The sequence below is a fragment of the Lonchura striata genome, chromosome 22, assembly GCF_046129695.1.
Source record: "Lonchura striata isolate bLonStr1 chromosome 22, bLonStr1.mat, whole genome shotgun sequence".
Lineage (NCBI taxonomy): Eukaryota > Metazoa > Chordata > Aves > Passeriformes > Estrildidae > Lonchura > Lonchura striata.
Genome location: NC_134624.1, coordinates 11,251,072 through 11,273,446, shown reverse-complemented (window position 1 = coordinate 11,273,446; position 22,375 = coordinate 11,251,072). Strand labels below are relative to the sequence as shown.

At 44.5% G+C, this 22,375-nt stretch overlaps 1 long non-coding RNA gene across 1 annotated transcript in view; it reads right to left on the bottom strand.

The window, feature by feature from the left end:
* LOC110477687 (uncharacterized) overlaps positions 1-16,168 on the bottom strand; it is a 40,924-nt gene extending 24,756 nt beyond the window's left edge. Inside the window, exon 1 of the long non-coding RNA XR_002466622.2 lies at positions 15,952-16,168. This is a non-coding gene — a long non-coding RNA (uncharacterized LOC110477687). The remainder of the gene's footprint in view (positions 1-15,951) is intronic.
* Between the last annotated feature and the right edge of the window lie 6,207 nt (positions 16,169-22,375).

Genomic DNA, 22,375 nt, shown 5'->3' with positions numbered 1-22,375 from the left:
TTAAAAGTTTTCACACCAGGAATTTTTTCATTGCATTTGAGATGAACAAACACCTCATGAGAAATAGTATCAGCAGGAAAGGTCACAGTGGTTGCTCTGTAAAACATTTTTAAAAGGTCTTAAAAACAATATTGGGATAGGTCTGACAAAGTTTTCAGAAGTCAAATAACTGGGAAATTGTCAGTCCGCTTCAATTAAATGATCTTACATTTGTGCTGTCAGCTGCAATAACACTCAGTTATTAGTCTTCTGTGAATTTTAAAGCCTGCATTTTATACTCCTACAGCATAGCACTAGGAAGGGAAGATGACAGCCAAGGAGCTGCCTGTGGGTGCAGCCTTTCGGACTGAGCTGCCGGGTGTGCCAGGGGCCCTGGTGCAGGGCTTGGTGTGTGTTGCCCCTGCCCCTGCCCCGTGCTGCCACAGCGGCCGCCTGGGCACGGGCTGCAGCAGCCACGGACGCTGCTGTGGTGGGGAGAGCAGCAGGGTGATCCTGGGCTGCTGTGGCCAGTTCTGGGCACCCTACTGCAAGACAAACAGGGAGCTCCCGGAGCAGATACAGCAGAGGGCCCCAGGTCTGATTAAGGGACAGAAGCATCTCTCTTATTGAAAAGTGCAGTTGGCCTGTTCAGCCTTGAGAAGGAATGACTGAGCAGGGAGCTCATCAGTGTCTGAAGTGAGGATGCCAAGAAGGGAGGATGCCAAGAGCCATTCAGGCTCTTCTTGGTGGTGCTGAGCAGTGAGAAGAGGCAATGGACAGAAACTGATGCACAGAAGTTCCACCTGAACACGAGAAAGAACTTCTCTCCAAGAGGAGTGATTGGAACAGAGAGCAGAGAGGTTATTGAGTCTCCCTCTCTGGAGATATTCCAGAACCATCTGGACTGAATCCTGTAGCATGTGCTCTAGGATGACACTGACTGAGCAGGGAGGTTGGACCAGATGACCCGCTGTGGTGCCTTCCAGCCTGATGCCGTCTGTGATGCTGTGATTCCCAGGCAGTGTGCAGCTCACAGTGGCTGTGCCGGCGGGGGCAGTGGGTTCCCTCCCCAGGAAAGCGCCTTGCCAGTCACACCCAACATCTCCTTTTCACATGTTCCTCTCTGGGAGATGCCACTTCCTCATTCTGTACTGCAGCCATAGATCCCATGTTCTTATCTTGACATTAAAGAAATAGATTTAATTGTCAGTCCTCTTAAACAAGCGTTTAATTCCATTCTGTGGGGACTAAAGACAGTCTTAAATAATTGAGCGGCCAAGAGATTGGTTATTTCTGTTTTCATTGCCCATATTGATTTAAGTGCAGTTAATCCTTTCAAATACCCATGTCACACTGGGCCTGATGGCTCTCTTTAGGGCAATATTGTTCCTCTGGCTAGATTATTTGACATCAAGCATTGTAATGTCACAATAAATCCTTCATGTAGGCTCTTCTTTTCAGAGAAGTAGCAGATGGGGACTTCAGGTCTTGCATTAAGCTCTTGGTTTTACTAGTCAGAAGTTGGGCTTGTGAATAATTTTCATTAAATTTTCTTTTGTGCTTCATAAAAACTACTTCTTCAGCAGTGACATTAAATAATCAGAAGCCCAATTAAACAGGCATGTTGGCATAAAACAAACAAAGGTGTTCCCCTGACTGCAAATTAAATATAGTCCTGTGTAAAATAATCTCATTTGGGGTATTACCCTATACAGAATTCATTGAATGAATTTTACAAACAAAAGTGGGCATGGCTAAAGCCAAGATCCAACAGACATGTTTTACAAGTCATTGCAGTGTTTATTACTTCTGGTTAAGTCCTAAATTTGTCTGTCTACCTTGAGCTCCATCCAATTAGTTGAATGATTCTCTACTTGCTATGCATCAATGCATCCAAGTGAACACAATAAATATCTGCTCTATGAAACTTCTTTGTTTGATGCACTCATTCTTGCTTCCTCCTTTACTGTGCTTTTCATCACTGCATAGCCTTTAGAATAACTCTGGAATTAGTTGGCAGTGGGAAGTGGGAAAGCAGAGCAGGGGATTAATTTCTCTTGAAGCAGAAGGTCTTGTGTTTTTGCCTGTGCTATTAATGTGGACGGCTGCTCCATGGAAGCCTTTCTAGCTTTCTTCTTCTCTGGCCTTCCTTCCCTTTGGTAATAATTGCATTGTCTGCTTTTATGGGGTCTTTGGGGTGGTTTTTGTTTAGATTTATTATGAGACTGCTTAATGGCCAACTGGTAAAGAACCTGCATGGTGATCCTTTGGCTCTGTCTCCAAATAAAATAATTACACACACGACTTTATGCTGCCCAGCCAGGCGGGGGTGTTCAGGGAGGGTGCACGGGACCTCCTGGCACCACGATGGTGGGGGGACAAGGCTTGTGGCATATTAGCTGCACATGGTCCCCATCTCCCAGCACTCAGTGAGTGCTAGGGGATCCCTTTTATCAAATTCAAGAGAAAGTTTTTATTGGAGTTCTCGTTCCTCAGCCAAGAGGTTTAAAGTCCTGGCCAGTTCAGCAAACATGGCACTCTCCTTTGCTAATTTAAGCTGTATCTCAGCATTGCTTTGGAAGCAGCAATGGCAGGATTTGGGTTCATGGTCTTCAAGTTGTAGTGTGGGGACTGGGTCTCTTTAGTATCAAAGATCTTCATGCTACATGCACCAGCAACTTCTACATTAACCGAGGAGAAGAGATTCTTCAGTTATTAATAAGAAATTATTCTTTTATTACTGCTTTCTTATTAACCATATGCGTAATTGAAATTCCTGATTTTAAACTTCATCTGGATGAAGCATCTGGATCCACCTCACTGGGTAGCCTTTAATGACAGAAAATATTTTGGATTGGCAGCTGAAAGGACACAGAATATATCAGCTGTTTCAGCTCTGCTTACATCAGCATCTCCCCTTTCACAGCATCTCTCCTTACCTATCTCTCCCTTTCCTGTTGTCGCACAGGCTGCCGGTGCACTCTGAAAGGTGTTCTTGAACTATCAACCTTCAGAATAAAATTATTATCTACTTCTGCAGCAGGAGCAATCTTCATGGCATGTGAAGTAAATGATGTTAAATCTGTTCCCTGTGGACTCCCTGTCTGTCAGGGCTGCCCTTCTTCCTAAGCAGAAAGATGATGTCCAAGAACAAGAGTTTACTAGAAAAACAGGCAGATAAGTGAGTTCTGCAAACCCAAAGAGGCTCTGGTTTTCTGGACAAGGATGCAGATACTCATTGCCCTTTTGGGTTTTACCAAAGCAGTTTCACTTCTGTTCACTGAGCAGATTGTATAAAGAGCTTATGGCTGTTACTTGTCTGCTTGGGGTATTTACAGCATAGCAGCATATTTTTTTTACTATTGATTGCCGTTCTTCTCTTCTCTTGCCACAGACCTGCCCTAAACTCAGTCTGGGTGGCCTCAACTGCTTTGGGATCAGCAGCAAGGCACAGATAAATGTATGGGTCACTTCTGCTGTCCATTTGGTCACTTTCTTCAGTTAATTTTAAGTACATGTTACTGTCAAATCCTATCCTGATTGAGTAAGAGTTTACATATTTGATGCATTTTTAAATGACATTTTAAAGAAGTTTTTTTAAGATCATAATGGAGACAGTCTGTCAAGAATGCAGCTCACAGCAGCGTGAGAGCATTCCAATGGCATTACCGGCTCAAGAGCCACACACCCAACGTGGCTCTGCCTCGTTATGCCCAGAGGTGTAAGAATAGCTGTGAACAGCTAATAAGAATCAATGCTATTGGAGACATCTGGTTCAGTTTTCATTTTTCAGTGTTATTAGTGCTTATTGGTACAAGGCTCAGGAATGCAGCCAATCCCTTTGAAGTGGAGTGTATTGTGAGGCTGGAGGCATTGTGAGCCTTGCTGATGACCCTGTGTGTAACCTTTCATTTAAACATCCGTAATGCGTGGAATGAGCAAGGCCTCCTTAAAAGAGAAGACTGATGTACTGGAAATCTTTTTGCTGACATTTTTGTATTTATTTTGGATTTTATAATCGCCAACAAAAACCAAATTCTTTAATTTTTCAAAAAATCTTTTACTCTGCTCATGTGAAGACATCATTATTTTTTTCAGTTATTAATAGGTAATAAGGGTCCTTAATCCGTGCACAGTACAAGCAACCAGGGAAGAGACAGCTCTTTGACCTCAACCTAGAAAATAACACAGAGACCAGGTGGAGCTGAAGTCAGCTGCCACCTGTGTCTTGTTCCCCTCAAAGTGTCACCACAGGCATCTACAGCAGCCTGGAATAGGAGCAGAATTTGGCTTGTGAATAAATTGATCTGCATAAACCCTGAAATTTAGAGTGAGGTTTTCAGAGGCATCTTGTGGAACACAGGGGGCCAGCAGAGCCTTAGGAAGCTGCTGCCACAGGTCAGGCTCAGAAAGCAGCACGGTGAGGGTGGAGGGTTCTGTGTGTACCATGCTCTCTGGAGGCTGATCTGAGTAAAGAGACTGACACAAATGCAGCAGTGACCTGGAGAAAGCTGGGAGATGATTTGTGTGACAACCATCACTACTCTGAAGCTAGTGCTAGTGTACTTTGATCTGTACATGAGAAAACTTTTTTGAGCTCCCTCCAACAGTCTGATTAAATCAGTTCCTGCCACCTGTGAAAGGCACTTTTATCAAGACAAAGAGAAGCTCCCCCAGCTGCTGAGTACTGAATGCTAGATAGTAGCTGGCTGCTGCTCATTCATGGAGGACAGCACAAAGTTTTGCTAATCCTCTGCACAGATGTAGCAAATCTATCATAGTGTTTATCCTAAGAATGATGCAAGGCCTCCCTCCCAGTTGCCTTGAGGGGAAGCAAGGTACAGTGTCTGCCCTCCTTTTCCGATTGGTGTATTGGGATGAAGCTGGTGCTCAAACAGCAAGATGGAGCTCCAGTACCTAGCATGTATTAGTAAAAGACACCTGGTGCTCTCTGACTGGAGCATGGACAAGTAAACACAGATGAGCAGAGGTGGACCCAACCACACAGCATGAGACAAAGCAGTACGATGGGTGCATGGTGGCACTGGAACCCCCCTCACTGTTCTCTGCTTCTCATTAGCAGTGGGGAGTGTCAGCTTGGATTTTTCAACTATTAGTGTGAAGACTGAAGTCATTAACTTGTGGGGGTTTATAGAATGATTAATACAATTACTTACTTGTACTTAAATAGAAATAGTCACAAATATTAGCAAGACTCAAAATATAATAAAAATAGGCCAATAGTGAGATGAAAAAAGTGGCAGACGTTGGTTGGCTTAAAAGGTAAGATATTATAGCAGACTTATAAATGGGAGAGGAGTTCCTCAGGATCATAAATGGAATGATTCTATCATTCCATCAGGAATGATAGAAGGAATGAATAATGGCAAAGCTTGGGCTGCCAGTGAGATCTGCAGGGCTGTGAGAAAGTTTCATAAGTGAAGTGTCAAGTGTATCGCCAAGGAGATTTAAATCTACTAGAACAAGGCAGAGCAGAAAATGTCTTCTGAATAAAATACCTTAGTCCTTTGGGGTGAGATACAGTATGTTACAGAACCAGCAAGCTCTATCTGTCTGTTTGGAGTAGCTGCTGAGATTGCTGCTGGGACATAGCTTGGCACCATGTGAAGAGAACAAAAAGTGTGGTAGATCATTCTGAAAGGTGCGGACAAAATAGGATGTAGATTTAGTTACACATGTACACCAGCACAGAAAGTATATATTTTCTGCAGCAGAAATATACATTTGTTTAAAAGTTGTTCCTTTCAATTCCTGTTTGCAGGAACCCTGGGTAGCAACAAAAGCAAGTAATCAAGTAAAGCTACCAAGAGAATTTTTATTTCCCATGGAAAGAATGATCAGTGATTTTATTTTTTTAAAGTCTAGGCATTTCAGAATTGTTGTTTCCCAGTACAGGTAGCAAGGATATGTTTTAAACCAGCAACACTCTTTAACTGTTGATCTATATAAAAATGAACTAACATGTTCTTCACCTCCTGAGAAAGAAACAAGGTGGCATATTGGGGCAATGTGCAAAAACGTAGAACAAAGAAAATTAGCCCACCATGACAGTGGAAATAAGAAAACTGCACATTCCTCTGCCTGGGGCTTCTTCGCACCTCAGTATCCTTAATTATGTTCCAGGGTATTTTGGCATTCCTTCTATTTGCATTTAGATCTTTCATCAGGAAGCTAATGTTCTCAGAGCAAGTAAAATCTCAAACCCCATAAATCCTAATGTTTAATACGTTAACGATATAGAGATAAGTATTTAATTTTGCTTTATGCATGACAGAAAAGCCAATGACAAATAGCACTGAGTAATATTTATGAGTTCCATGCCTGAAGGAATAATAAGCACCTTAAATTATTGTAAATTCCAACAAGGCACATACACTGAAGGCTTTATAAAACTTTATACTTTATGCATGTTAACTACCACATTATTCTCCCTACCATAGTTCAAATTTTGGTGTTTCCAGCTGCTATGATTACAAAGCAGCACCTTCCCATGCTGAAGCGATCTGTGGGAATGTATCTAACTGTCCTTCTTGATACTGTTCTGGCCTCCAGGTTCCAGCTATGTCCTAAAAAGTACAATGAAAAGGGCAATAACAAAATTTAATGTAGCGCTAAGCAAGTAGCATATGGTTACTAAATATCTACCATGGCTAAAAGCAAAATAGGGTTCATCCTTCCTTCTTCTCTTTCATTATTTGAATATTAAGTTTACATGCCAGCTTTGCTGACCAGCATTTTTTGGGCTTGCTGAAGGGTAGCTGGAGAAAGGAAGCCCACACACCCCAGTACACAGCAGCAATTTCTACATGAACCTTGCACCAGCTGAGCAACGAAGAATGAATAGCTCTGAGAACAGAAGATGGACTTCAGCAAAGGAAATCTATAGGAAGCCCCTTCATTTCTTGGATTTTCAAGTGTACCTTATAACTAGACTCAGAAGAAGTCACAAGTGTACATGTAGGTGTCAATTCCTCTGGCTGAATTTCATAATGGTGACATTATCTGGCTGATAATGGTGGCAAAATGAAGATGCCTTGGTAGGTATGGAAATATTTACAAATATCTGATGACAGCCTGGTGTAAAATGATATAGCTGCCAATTGTCATCATCAACACTAACTATATGCTGCAAGACTTAAAAGATGTGGGGCATGTGGGGCAGCTGAGTGCCAGAGGAGCATGCTGAGAATGAACCACAGCAGTGGCTTCATCAGACTGGCAGTGATCACACAGGCAACTCACCGGGGCGGGGGGGGGGGGGGGGGGGTCACTGGGGTGCTTGCAAAGGGCCAAAGCCCCTCAGATTCCCTGCCCCTGGGGAGAGCTGCTGAAACGTGTCCTTCTCCTTTAACAGCCATGGGTGGAAGCTGGTGGGCTGCGCTGGTCAAGGTCGAGCACCTCAGAGAATGCCAAGTCTCCTGTTTGCTGAGGCTGAGCATGGGGACTCCCTGGCAGGGTGTGGGAACCTAGGGGTTGATATCAGGGCAATAAAAGGGCAATAAATCCACATTTAGGGCCCTTGTCTACCACTGTGGAAGATCAGCTTCATGGCTCAGACAGTTTCTGCTATCATTCATTCAGGAAAAATGAATAACAAAACATAAACCATTCGGTTTGCTAAAAGAGTTGCAATGAGATCTTTGAAAATGTATTTCAGAACATTGCTTCATAAGGATTTGGGGCACTCTCAGCTTTCTGCACTGTTTTACCAGGATGCTGTGAGGACCCTGCCCCTCGTCCAGCCTCTGCTAGAATGACTGAGTTGCCTGAATGTGGAGGAGGGTTTTTAAGTGCTTGGAGGAGGGCAGGCTGGTGACCAAGCAAGGCTTAAATCCTCTGAGTACTTCTCTTCAAATTAGTGAAGGCATTTCTGTGCTAGGAGAATTTTCCTGCACTCCCAAACAAGTATTGCTAGAGATTATTTAAAACATAACTGTCAGTGCCTTCTAGCACTAAGCCTGATAAAGTTTCTCTTGTGTCTTGGAGGACTACTTGCTTTCAGGACATGCTTGCTTTCAGGAGGATGGCAAAGCACTGGCACTGCCAGGATATCCATGTCAATGTGTGAGGTACTTCTGCAGTAAAAATGACAGCCAGAAGTTGGTAGCTAGTGCTTATAATTTAGATCCCAGAAGCTAAGATTGACATTTGCTGGCAGCAGGTTTGTTGTGGTTAAATATCTTTTTTCTTTAGCCCATGAAAAATGCTCACACAAGAATTACTTGATCTGCAGCAGAAGAATAGGATTAGCATCAGGAAGAGGTGTCTGGTGGCAGCCTCAATAGAGCCAGCTTCCCTCCCTGAATGGGATTCATTCTTCCCCAGCTGAGCGGTGGAAGTTCTTGCTCCTACAGGAAAGTGCAGGGAGGGCTGCCACAGTGTTGTTTTTTTGCTCTCATGTTATGCCCTTTTCCAGGGGTCAAGAGTTCTTCCATAACACTCGCTCCAAGCTAGAGGTCTCAGCATAAGGAGCCTACTTGGCATATCCTCTCAGAAAGGATTTTATACATGGGGTGATGGAGCCCTCATGAAATGCTTGTCAGCCCAGCACTGTTTGTTTATTCCAGGTTCACTGGAAGGAGACCTCACTTCACTCTTCAGCCTGGCCTGGCAATGTTTGTCATACATTTTCTCTCCCACAGCCGTATCTCAGCGAGATCTCTCTGCCACAGCCAAGCTGACAGTCTGGCACAGGCACACAAAGCCGACCCAGCCATTGACAAAACCAAGGTACTGCCCATTATCTGAGCATGCTAGAGTGGACAACTGCTGGGAGATCTCGAGTGCCAGACAATGAACGAATCCTCTGCGGTTAATTGTCATCCCTGCCAATGAGAGGAGGTTCGTCGCTCTCTCGCTCTCGCAATCAAGGACAAAAGTCTTTTCTTTGGCCCTTTATTGCCTGTCACAAAGCTGGTTGGTGCAGCTGGGATCAGGCCCACAGCTGATCCTTCTCTCCCCCGCCCTGGGCCATTTCTCCCGGCTCAGCTGGGGTCACCCGGACAATGGGGAAGCTGCGTCTGCCATGTCACACCATGTTGGGTCTGTAGCTTGGACAGCCCGAGAATATGTATGCATTCTCCCCCTTGAATGTTCAGGGGCTTGATACCTCTTTGTTTGCTCTGCTTTATTGTAAGGTAAAATGGAAGAGGGGAAAATGCTCCTGCCTAGAAATACAGATACATAATGACATAAAAGGGATGAGAAAGGTGCATTTCAGCTGAGAGCCTCACATCCCACCTCAGCACAGGGGTGGTACAGCAGGAGGCTGTCACAGTAGCTGTGCTGCCTCACCACAAGGGCTCTGCAAATGGGATCCTCTCCACAAAGCAAAGCCTGTTTCATGTTCAGGTGACAGGCTGCCTGCTGTAAGGTGTCAGGATAATTTGGCAGTTCCTCTGGCAGATTGCACTCAATGCAGGAGTGAACAGGCAGGTCTGACTAACCTGCAAGCAGACAAGCCATCAGAAAATAGTGATCAGAAAGTAGTTCTGCTGTCTGTTTTCCTGTGTTGGAACTTTGCTTCCCCGATGTGTTTGATGTAAGTGCCCTAAAAGCATAGAATCATTTTTTCCACTCTCTGTGTTTTTGTGGTTACCTTTCTTGCAGCTTGGGAGCCAGCAAGCAGATCCCAGCATGTCCATTTGCTACTACCCACTTGTGCCTCAGCAAGACATAGCACAGCCTGTGCAATCTATGCTTGTCTCATTAGGACCTAACCTGGTTACCTGCTTCCCAGAATTTACCTAGTGGGCCTTACAGAAAATCACTCCCTTGTGTCCTCATTTCCATAAAGCTACTGCTACCAAGAACATCACAGGAGCTGGCTGCTTTTCCCACAGTTTATCATATGTGACGACTAAACTGCATTTATTCTGCATATCCATCTAAGCAACTGCCTGTGTTCACACCTGCACTAAACACCAGAGGAACAATGCCCAGTGGTGTAGGTTAACTAAAGATATGCCCTTGCCAGATCACCACCAAGGAGCTGGAAGAAGGTCAAAGCTGCAGTGGTGTCCTTGCCCTTGTCCCTGCTCTTATGACTGTTATTACGCCTTCAGTGCAAAGAGCAGCAGAGGCTGATAAGCATCCTGAAAGAGATTATTTAACTTGTATTTACCTATGCATATGAACCAGGCTTGAGACAACACAGGCATCTAATGTTAAAGAAATGAATGGGTCTCAGTTAATCTACTATTATGGAATAATGTATTCCCTGATTTTTCAGGTGTCATTGGATTATTGATAGTTATTATGTTCTATCTGCATATCAGTGCTTGTACTCCCTCTGCAAAAGATGCTCACCTGGAAGCCTATGGAAATCTAATACATATTCAGGACTCAAAACAACTCCTGCCTGATGTATTCAAACACAGCAGCAGAATTTCATCACCTACCTCACCACCAAATTCTTTTCAGATCTTATCTTTTCCAGTCATAAGCTAAAAAAGATGCATGATACAATATCCTAGCAGTGCTGCAGGGGATGTGACTCCACCAGTAATTTGTGAGATAGATGTTGGGAGTGCCCCTAACTAAAATTGTTTGAGGATAAAATTACTGAACACAGTGCTGAAATGGTGCATCACCCACTGGCCTGGTCCAGGTTTCCAGAGGGCTTCTAGGACCTACCTGCCAAAATGCTACTGAATATCAATGGGAATTTTGTTTCTAATTCAGTTGTCTGATACCAAACTAATCCTTCCCATAATGTTTCTTTCAGGTTTTGGATGGTGATTACACTAGCAATCCTAGGAACTTTGCTCATAACAGACAACGTTTGCTTTGATGTGGTAGAGCTTTGATAGCCACATCAACATGAAATCAAAATAAAAGAAAAATTTAGATATTTGTATCGGTTTACGATGGCAGCTATTCATAAAAATCTCTGATGGAACTGGTACATATGTGATATTTATGTACAGTCTGTGAAGCACAAGCCAGGGGATTAAAGTCTGATGCAAAATCAAGGTGTTGTTAAAACTTAAACACTCCCACAGTAGAAATTATGACACTTGTGAACCCCTGTTCCAGACCAGACTGGGGGTCTAGGAGCTGCCACGTCCTTCACTTGCCTCTACAGGTAACAACAGGAGTATTTTTAACAGAGACAAGAAACATCTCAGAGCATCACCAACATGGGTTGTGAACTGGGACTTGTTGAGTCCTGGTTGCTGGTTCCTTAGAGAAGGACAAGGTCTCTGGTACGGGTTTTCTTCCTGACAGTAGGTGTGCAGGGACAAAGTGCTGGAGAGACCCTGTGCCCTGAGGAACATCGTCCTGCTCTCCATCCACGCCCATGCACTGGCCACAGGAGCACTGAAGGCATTTTGCATAACTCGAGGGCAAGATTTTCCCTTTGCTGGCCACAGTGTTTGTACAAGGAAGGCCTGCATGACTGATTGGAAGAAAAGAATATTTGTACCTTATATATTGGAGAAATTGTTCATAACAGTTAATCCTTGTGAAAGTCCTGCTCTGAAAGGCTGCCAAGAGCAGTGGCTGTGTTGGTATTTGCCGTGTCAAAGCCAGTCTGTGAGGAGCACCTTCTTGCCATGTCACGTGGGACTCTGGCAAATAGAGAGGGACATTTTTCCCCAGTGGGACACTGCAGATTCTCTCCTTACTGCTGCCTGAATTCTGTGAGTGCCAGCTTTTCCTCCCCCATGGGCATTTCCTGGTTGAAATGGCAGTGGCCAGGCCAGCGACATTGTGCTCACAGGTGGAGCACACGGGGCACCTTGTCCAAGCATGCCTCACCTGGAGAGCCTCTTCACACTCCATGACATACGTGTACACTGAGCATCTATTTTATCTCACTGGATTTTGTTGACTGCAGCATGTATCCTCGACTCACAATGCTCTGCACTCTGTATGATTCAAAATCAGGTTCTCCTCAGCCTGCTGCTGTCACAGAGGATACATCTGTGAAATCTGCCTACCTCAGGGATGATGCTCATCATTTAACATAATCTTGTGCTTTCCTTCATGCTTCATTTTTCATGCTCTTTGCAGCTATAACAAGTCTGAAAGGTAAATGATGAGAAGCCTGAAGTATGCAAGGAATGACTATTTGATTCTCCTGCAACACTGGGAAAGAAAAGCCACAAACACCTTTGAATTTTCACATATATAAAATCTTATTCATGCCACACCCATTCTGGGTTCAGAAACATAAAATATGCCAACCTATATTTATAGGAAAATCAGAACAGGTACCTGGAATATAATAAAGTTTTGCAAGAGCACTTTGAAGAAAACATAGGTCTTATTCAGATATTCTTAATTTTAATTCAGAAATATGAAATAAAATAATATTTGCATAGAAATGCCATGTCAAATAAACTTTGCATTTACTTTTCAGTTGTACTGAAATAGTAATGTTACCATTAATCACTCATATGTGCATTTGGTTCAAAACCAATACTTTCAGACAATTTTTTCCCAGTGGTCAGAAAGTTAGCTTTCCATTCCAGTCTGATAGATTTTTCACTACAATAAAAAAGTCCTTTTTTCTTCAGTGTTATCAAGCTTGACAAAGCAAAGTAATGATTAATAAAATACTACCTTTGCTTTGACTAAACCCGTTTGGGTTTATTGCCTTATCCTGTAGAGGTCTGTTTTTCTTCTTGTGCTGTAATTGTTACTTTTGGTACAGAAACACAAATCTTCTAAGCTTGCAGATGCCAGCTCCAGTTCTCTAGGACTCGCTCTCCTCTGACAGCTAATTGAGGCATTGCTTCATTAGCAGTGTGAGCTGGAGCCACCCTGCCTTCCTTGTCCCCACGGCATGGCTCCTTTGGGAGTGGGTGAGTAGAATAACGTAGGGAAAGGCAGCACCAGGACAAAGCAAGGACTGGGTGGGTTTGTCATGGGGCAAGTCAGCTCTGAGCTATCGAGTCCTGATCATCTAGAGGGAGGTTGTGGCATCTTGGCTCTTCAGGGTACTCCTTCTCACAGCTGACTGCTGCTACAAGTTTTAAGAAGATTAGAAAAGAAAGGTAGAATGTTCTTTATTAGAAGCAGACTAAATGCAGTGATAGATCTGGTGTGGAAGTTGGAATAACAGTTTGAACGTGTGAATTGAGGTTCAGAAATTTACTGTGATGCCTTCAGGGGCATGTCTTTGCAGTAGCTCTATGTAGAGATAGACAAGGTACCATGAGAATCAATTCCTGCTTTTTGTAGCTATGGTAATTTGGGCTAATTAGGGCAGGCTGAGCACCACCCTGGTGCTGAACAGAGAGCTGTATATAAATTCAAAATAACTAAGCTGTCAACTTCAGCGAGTTCCTCATACAAAAGACCTCACTTGAAATCACCTGTGGAAAAAAGCTACGTGCACAGACAGGCTATCCTGAGAGCAGCCCAAGCCACGAAAAAACGTTTCAGTTCTGAAGAAGATGCAATGCTTAGAGCTTCCTGCCAAGCTTCCCTGGTGCTGTCTGCAGGGTGCCAGGCTGCCAAGCCTTTGGGGAGGCTCAGTGCCCAGGGACAGCTCTGTGCTTTGCCAGCTCTGGGTGGCTGACCTGGCTCAAAAGGGCAGAGAGAAACTGAGTGCACTTCCCATCTGCTCTGCCCAACACCAAGTCCAGTAGAGCCTGGCCACGCTTCCAGCAGTAGCTCCAAGATGAAAGGCTGAGATCTGCCAGTGGTTGCCACCTTCCTTGCCCAGCCCGAGCCCAGCAGTGCCCTGCGGCCGCCTGAATCATTGCAGCAGCACCAGCACCGACTGTTTGCTTTGCAGAGCATCAGCTCCTTAGTGCCTGTCTCTGCTCCAGCTCCCGCTTGGCTGAAATGATGAAACCCTGCACAGTATCAGTCTGACACAGCTGCTTACTCCTGGGGAAGATTCCTGTGCTGCATTGACAAAGCTGCCAGGTATGTGGAAGGGGAAGGGCTAGGCTGTGCTCACATGTTCCAAAAGCAGTTAAGAAACCTGAAAACACAGCACAATCTGATGCAAACAAACAAGTTCTGCATATTCTGCCTTCCCAAATATTCAGAAGTCTTAAAAGAATTGGGTGTGTAATTGAAAGTAGCCGAAGGCAGCTCTATCCTGTGCTACCAGCACTTACGCAGCCGATCACCCGAAGTTTCACTTGGCAGCTTGACAGGGTTACGTGTTTCCACATGGGTGAACAGTTCTCTGATGAAGCACTGCAGCTTGAACAGCACTGAAGACCACATTGTCTTATTACAGGGACTCTGATTTCAACTGGAAGAGTTCCACAGACTCTGATTTCAGGCTGGAAGAGAAAATTTCCTTTCTTTGCTCCAGCCTTGCCACCGAGTCCCTTGCCTGAAAAAGCAGCCTTCCAGCATCAGGAATCTATCTTCTCTGACCTCTTCAATCTCACCTGCATTTTCACTAAGAGATAGCATCCCTTGTGTTCTGCCCCATGTCCTCGCTAAGCTCCTCTGGAGACATAATTCCTAGTGTCAAGGGATCCTGCTGTCAGGAAAAGATCTGAACCTGCTGTGTTCTGGATTTTGGAAGACCATTGATCAGAAAATTTGGCACTTGCAAGGGATGCAATTGTTCTGAGACATGAGAAGCCTTTAGCTGCAAACCCAAGCAGTCCAGAGGAAGGAGTTATAGGGAACAAGGCTGACTCCAGAATACCAGGTTGGCTTCCTTGCATGCCATGACCTGCTCTTTTTTCTCTTATGGACCAGAGAGGAAAATCATTCCAGGGAAAGAAAATTCAGTATGTAAACAAGTTGATGAACAAACGACAAAGTAGGGGGCAAGATGCGCCTCTTGAAGTTCTGCACTAAGAAAACAGAGAAGCCGTTTTCTACCTTTCTACCATGGCAGCTCAATAGCTCTCTTAAAAATATTGGAGTTCCTATCTTTTGAGAAGAAGTCACACTTTTGATGACTTTGTTCCATGCTAAAAACAACTTCTTTTTTTCCTACTGAAATATGACAAGATAAACAGAAAACTCCACAACATGGGCAGACACTACATGATACTAAAATCTGACGTGCTTTTCTAGTATCACTGTTTTCATTCATGTATATGCTATTTCCTTCCTACATGCATAACTTGAAAATATGTGAAAGCCCTAGAGTGCTCCTGAGAGCTCCATCCTAGTGAAACAGTTTGAGGTGCTGAGCTGAGCCAGCAAGAGCAATTCTCATGACCAAATGAATAAGGAACCATCATTAAAAAAAAAAAAAAAAACTAGCAATCTCTTCACATAGTTTATTTCTGTTGTTTTGGGGATAAAAGATGCTTTTTTCACTCACCACTCTTGTGAGGGACATAAAAGTCCACCTAAAATACAAATCACATTGTTTATCAAAACCACAACCAAGTGCATTTCTGGTTTCTTCTGCAGCAAGCTTTGATGTCAAAAAGCTTTTGACATCATCGCCATGTGTTCCAAGCACAGAGACAAATTTATTTATTCATTAATTTAATATATTCAATAAGCCAACCAGCACACAGACTTATTCTTTACAAGTAATTAGAATGTATTACAAGCATACAAATGTGCCTAAGATTGAGAACTTGGGTCATAATCTAATGAAAATATTGTCACTGAATTAATTTCCTATGTGGTGCCAGACTCACAGAATAAAAAGTATATTGAAAGTCTTCAGAGACCTACTGTCAACAGCCCAGCACTACCTCTATTTTAAGCAGGAGAAGATTAGATTTCAAAAGCCTGTTCTTTTTCATGCATGTTCTAGTTGTCTTAGAGGAATCTTCTGTATTTGAAAGGCTTCATGAAAGTTTCAGAAATTAAGGAAGTGAAGAAACTGGCTTTTTTTGCTACAAATATAATTAAAATTAGTACTTTATTATTCATAACTTATCTATTAATTAAAAACTAATTATTTATTAGGTTTTTTTATGGCACTATTGATTTATTATTAGCCATTAGTCATTAAAAATGCATTAGTCTCACAGAAACGGAGTTCAGCTGTCAGCTTACCGGGCTCAAGGCAGTTGGTCCTCCCTGTGACGAGCTGCAGTCCTGGGAGCTGCGGGTTGCATCACGGCAGTAATTAAAAATTGGGGTGGGTCCGACTCCTGCGGCGTTCGCACTGCAGCACGCAGACCCTCACTGCTACTCAGTCCTTGTCAAAACCGTTCATTTCACTCTTGCCTAACATGTTCATTCGTCAGTGTTTTGCAAGCTGCCTGTTAGCGTAGCAGGGAGGAGAGAAGTGTGTTTAGGAACGGGACGAGGTCTCGGTAACACACAGAGCTCCGCAGCGAGCTGGGGCAGCCGCGGGCTCTGTGCTGCAGAGAGCAGCAGCCCGGGGCCGCTGGAAGCCCGGCAGATGAGCCACAGCTGGGACATCGCCTCCAGTTTCTGTTCTGACCAGCTGGCCCAGAAGCCGGGCAGAAACCGCGTCCGGGTGCAGCTTCAGACGGGGCTGCAGCCCCATGTGAAGCCGCATCTCTGAAACATCCCAGGAGCTGCCAGCCTGATAGCGATCTGCCGGCCAACACACTTTTCTTTCTGCCTAGTGCACAGCCTGGGGGCTTCTCCCTCTTTATAGAAGTAAAAAAAGAACTTAAGTTATCCAGGGCTACGTAACTAATTGTTTTTAGTCAGATGTATTTTGCCTGCTTCAGTACGCAGCAGGCTTCCATTGCTGTGTCCTGCACTTGCTTGCCGCTGGGAGTATAATTACCTTTTCTCTTCTCACTGCTAAAACAAAAGGTTTCCGCATAGTGCTGAAGTGTAAAGAAAGATCAAGGAATGCTCGGGGTTCCCTGAGAGCCCTTCAGTGCAAGGCTTATCAGCAGCTCCTTATCGCTCTAATCGGACAACACAGGTGTGATGGGATGCCCCAGCTCGGACAGATCTCTGGTAATCTGATCAGGAGTAACTCATTGTGTGCTGCTGGACACCAGTTTACTCTTACCAGTTGACAAAGGAACAATTTAAGCCTCCCTGAGAGGTGCTAGTACCCGCAGGGGTGTGGTGGGAGCACCTTGGCTGTCTGGGGGTGTGCGGCTCCCAAGCACTGCACGCCAGCCCTGGCATGCTCCCTGGGGACGGGAGAGGAGCAGGTATTTACAGAATGCATGTTCAGAAGGAAAAGGCATTTCATATCCCATGTTCCTCATTGTAATAATACAGGTGGCTCACTGTGAAACATCTTCGCCAAAAAAAACCCAAATAAACTCTGTGACCCACATCCTTGCTGCAGTGTCAGAGCCAGAGCAGCAGCCTGTGCCTTCCCACTGCTCTGGAGAAAGGCCCCTGTCCCATCTGATGGACTTGTCTCCACAGCTGGGTCAGAGAAGTTCATGGCTCAAAGGGTCAGTGTCTGGTTACGGCCAGGGTCACAAAGCAGAGAGGTGCTCTCCCCAGGCTCAGCCCAAAATGCCATGAACAGAGCTGGGCATCAGTGCATGATCCATTCTGCTCCTCTGTGGACCAGGTCTCCCTCACCTTCTTCATTTCCAACTCCCTGCTTGTGTTCCCTGGGCCCCATCACCTGAGGGGAGGAGGCAGCATGCCAAAACATTGTCTTGAACACTGAACTGAAGCAGCAAAAGAGCTACAAATATTTTGGGGAAGAACTGTGTTGGGCTCCAAATGAGGTTGATTGTTTCTTCAGGAAATAGTATTTCAGGTAGAAAGCTGTAAGGAACCCTTCAGTGCTCTAGTCTTTTCCACAGTAATTTGAATGGAAAAATGGCTCAACTCTGACAAATGCAGGTGAATTCTACCTAAGCCTGTTTAAAAGTAAAATATCACAGCATATGGAAAGATCTGTTTGGAAGGGGAGGAACACAGAAGCACATGACAATGACAAAAATTTCTGTCACTGATGGATGACATGAGAGGTTTGAGCCAGGCTCCTGTGCTTTATGTACAGCCTGTCCCTCCTGTCAGCTGCTAAAGGTTTGCCATAAAACATTGCTTTTATCTGCCTGTCTAACAGAATCCTTTTTGCTTTGGACATCATCTGCCTATGCCAGGGTCTGATCAAGCTCTCATTACCTCCTGCTTCTAGGAACTGGATCTGCCCTCTCTGCCAGTCGGTCAGCACAAGGGATGGCAAGAAGATTTTGGGGTGACCAGATGTGCAGGGATCTAACAGATCCCTGTTAGATCCCTGCACAGTTCCCTGTGGATGCACCATCCCAAAGGCATACAAAAATAGCATTTAACTTCCCCATTTTGGCTAAAGATGAGAGAATGTGATGCCCTCTTGCTAACTAAAGGTCAAGATACTGTTAGTGTAAATCCAGACAGCAGAGCAAAGACTCTGCCATCATTCAGTGCAGTGAAATGTGCATTGCTCTAGTTCATGTCGTCTTTACATAATTCTCACTTTTATTTTCTTTGTAGTTTGGGGTGCAGCTTTGGCCATGCCCAATACTGGGCCTTGCTCACCAGGTGATTCTGCAAAAGCCACGCTGAGCTTTCCATGATAAAAGCATCCAGCCCAGGCCATGGATACTGAGAACCATCAGACCCGTGCAGGACATGCAGTCCAAGGAGATGTGGAGATCATTTCTGAATTTAAGGTCTTCACACATACAACTGACACTGTGCCATCACTTTATCCAAGCAATTAATATTTAGTTCTTGAAGTATGAGAAAAAACAGTTGAAGACTGCAAATGGTGGCTGTGGCTTTGACAAATACTTCAGGCCAAATTAATTAGTAAGCTTTCTGAGAGAATTGTTTCATTTTCCCATCAAAAGTAAACAAAGAAATAGGATTTCTATCACCTCATTTCAGAATGTACCTGCTGGTTCTGGGGCTAATTATCATGTTCTTTCTGTGATGGAAAATAGCCCTACAGCAACTTAACTGCAAAATTTGGTTTTCAGGAAAGAATGGTTTTCTGAGGACATAAAAATGTGTTTCATTCTTACTGAGTAATTGGTTTATATTTGAATATAAATAAATCAGAAGCAAGTATGCTGTTTATTTCATAGCATTTGAGGTACAATCATTTATACAGTGGGGCCATATTCGTAATAGTTCTTTTATGTTATTAAAATTACTGATAAAACACTACACATTCGTTACACCACTTCCAAGTGCACGGAAGGATGAACAAATGTGTTTTCATTATAAGAAGTAATAATAATTAAGAGTGACAGAGTCTTATCCTCAGGATCTGCCTCCCAGCAGCAGTTTGGCTGATAAAAAAACAGAAGTTAAGATAAGGCAGCAATTATTAAGACAAATCTTTTGAAGGGCTGTTTGAACTCCTGTGTCCAGCAGATAATCTGATTTTACAAGGTGCTCGGAGGCGGGGGAAGCTGCCTGGGAAGCAGTACCCAGGTGCAGGCCTTTAGCCCCTTGCACCGGCATTTTTACCTCTAGCCATTTCCCTGGTCTCTTCTTCTTTTGTTTGCTACAGCTGTGGCACATAAATCAGTCTCCATTCTGTCTCACTGACACCAAAGAGAAACAGAACACAAACAATGCACACCACCAAGCCCCAAATGCATTCATCTTTTTTTTCCTCCCTTTTTTGGTGATCCCTTTCACCTTTTTTTGGGGGAGATTCAAAAATGGCTATGGGCAACTCCAATTCTTCCTTCATGAATATTAGATACACACAGAGCATGAATATTTGAGTAGCTAATTCTGACTTAGGTGAATCCAATTGCTAATGGCAGTTCATTTTTCCTCAGTGACATTCCACTAATAACCAGTGTGAGTGGGACAGGATGATGCAGTTTGGAGCTGGAAAGCAAAAGGGAATGAAACTAGGAGCAGAAATGCTTTATTGAGCCAGTCCTCGGGTGGGACTTGGGGCTTGCCTCCTCCTTTACCTTGGGGGGAGTTTGAGCAGGGAGATCTGTGCTCAGCAGTTACATTGTGGATCTTTAAGAACAAAATAGGGGGAAAAACTTTTAAACTGATTTTTATTATGTCACAGAGATACCACCTCTGGATGTGTTGTGCCCTTTGTGATGTCACCCACACGGTGACAGTGCAAACTGCAGTGGGAAAGACTCAGTGCCAGCAGCTGCCCCTGGGATACACCAGGGATACACCAGGGATACACCTGGGAAACACCAGGGATACACCACGTCCTTGCACTGGGCAAGGCCTGCTGGGGCTGGGGAATGCCCTGTTTCTCCAGGCAGAGGAACCCACCTTGCTGCACAAGAGCTACAGCAATGTGCTCAAGTGGGAAATGGGGCTGTACCATTTTAGTGATAGGTTATCTGTAAAACTGCATGCTTTGATTTTTTTATTAAAAAATAGAAATTGTGATTTGATGTCCGAGGCATAGAAAAGAAATTGTGTGTTTCTGGACCTAGGGAATACTAGTAAGCAATCAGATATGACCAGACAAAACCTCAGCTGAGGTTCCATGTTTATGTTTATGTGGTCCAAGAGACACCAGCAAGTATCTATAATTTTATATTAGTCTTGACTTTTCCATTACTAGATGGATACGTTATAATCCATTGCTAATACTTACACACTTTGTCTGCTTTAGCATGAGGCTGCCCTTGCATGCCATTTGCACAGGTAAGATCACACTGGGTCTCTGAAATCTCCACGGAGCAGCTCCTCTGCTGCGCTGGGCTTGGGCTGGCTCCCTGTGTCTGGCCAGCCAGGATGTGTAACAGTCTGTTGCCATCCCTACAGAACAGCTCTCAACCTTCCGAGGCCAAAAACCAGTGCAAGAAGAGCCTCTGCCTTCGCCCTGGCTGTGTCCCTCCGCCAGGCAGCCTGGGCTCCAGCTCCACTGCACTGAAACCTTCGAGGCAGTGCCCGGCTGTCCCTGTCCCTGTGAGAGCACTGCTGCCAGCCCCAGGACACAGAGAACACACTCTCAGTCTGCAAAAGCAAAGAAAGAACTGCACACTGAGAGAAAGTCCTGCTTAGTTTACAGGTTGCTTTTATTTACAAATATACTGAAGTGTAATCTCTCTCTTATTTTTCTTTTTCTGTTTTTGTTTATACTGTGTGTGTGTGTGTGTGTGTGTGTGTGTGTGTGTGTGTGTGTGTGTATGTGTGCACATGCACATGGGAAGGAACATGATGTATGAGAAACATGGATCTTAGCTGCCAGCAATGGTGGCAGGAAAAAAATTGAAGTGAAATGAAAATTAAAAACACTAATAAATAATTTAATAATGACAAATAATTAAATTAAAAAAAAATCCAATCTACATACATTATGGTGGTTTGTTTCCGACACAGAGGGAAAGGAGCAGCAAATCTACAGTGAAAGGAGCTGGTTAAATATGAGAGAGCACAGTCATATTTTTTACAAGTTAAACAAATTGTAACAGACAGCTACAAAATACTACATTTCGATAACATAAATACAGAATATATAAATATACAAGTAATACAGCCATACACAGCTAAAAAATAGGGTGTTCACCTAAAAACAGAGTTCCCAATGCAAAGTATCTGGCAGCCCCTTCACAGCTGCTGCTGAACAGAACCAGAGTGCCCCGAGCCAAGGTGATCCAGGCTGCAGCCAGCAGGAGGGAAGCAGCCATCAGCGCAGTCAGATCGGCCTCAGAGAAGCAGGACCGTGTTGAAACCCACCAAAGCCAACAGACTTCAGGCAAGCAAATGCCCAAGCATGTCCCTAAGCAAGGAGCACGGGTGCCTGTAGTCCTGGCCTTGGGGCTGCCCCGTGCCCCAGGCCACAGAAGGGGCTGTGGAGGGACCTGCATGCTGGGGAGCAGCTGCTGGTCAGACTGGTCAGACTGGTGAGTGGGGCAGGGCTGTGTGAGGCACCACCCAAAGCACTGAGACTCTGGGTGCTGTGCCTCCAGCTCCCACAGCCGTGTGGTGCTTCAGCTGCCTCTGTCCTTTCACTGCTGTGACACAGCTCCAGCTTGTGAGAATCCTTCCCTTCCTCACGATTCTGCTGCTCATTTCTAGTGACTTTCAAAGAGAACCAGAGTTCTTATGACACAGTTCACAGAGGTGCTCTTGTAAACCCCAGCTTGCAGCATCCCAGCAGCATCCCAGAGCTGGGTTCACTGGAGTACCTGGGGCAGTGCCTTGGGATGTACCTCTGACCCCTAAGGGAACTGGAAGGGAGTCCTGAGCACAGTTAGGAACAGGGAAGTGGGTTCACATCATCTCTGGAAGGTTTGCTGGCAAGAAGGACCTTCCCCATGACATGGTGCACACATGACATGGTGGCTGAGCAATGACCCTTCAAAGGACCTGACAATGATCATCTGAGTTCTGCAGGGTGGATTTGAAAAATCCACTCAGCAGCTGCTGTGCGACTAACATGAGCCACATCTCAGGCATGGTTAGCTGCGACTGGGCCAAGTGGTCTGGATGTTTTTGCTGACAGAGTTTAAAGAAAAGGAGATCAAAATACCCAGGATGATGTTTCAGTGTAAGTAAGTGAGTGTAACCACCACCATTTATTTACAGC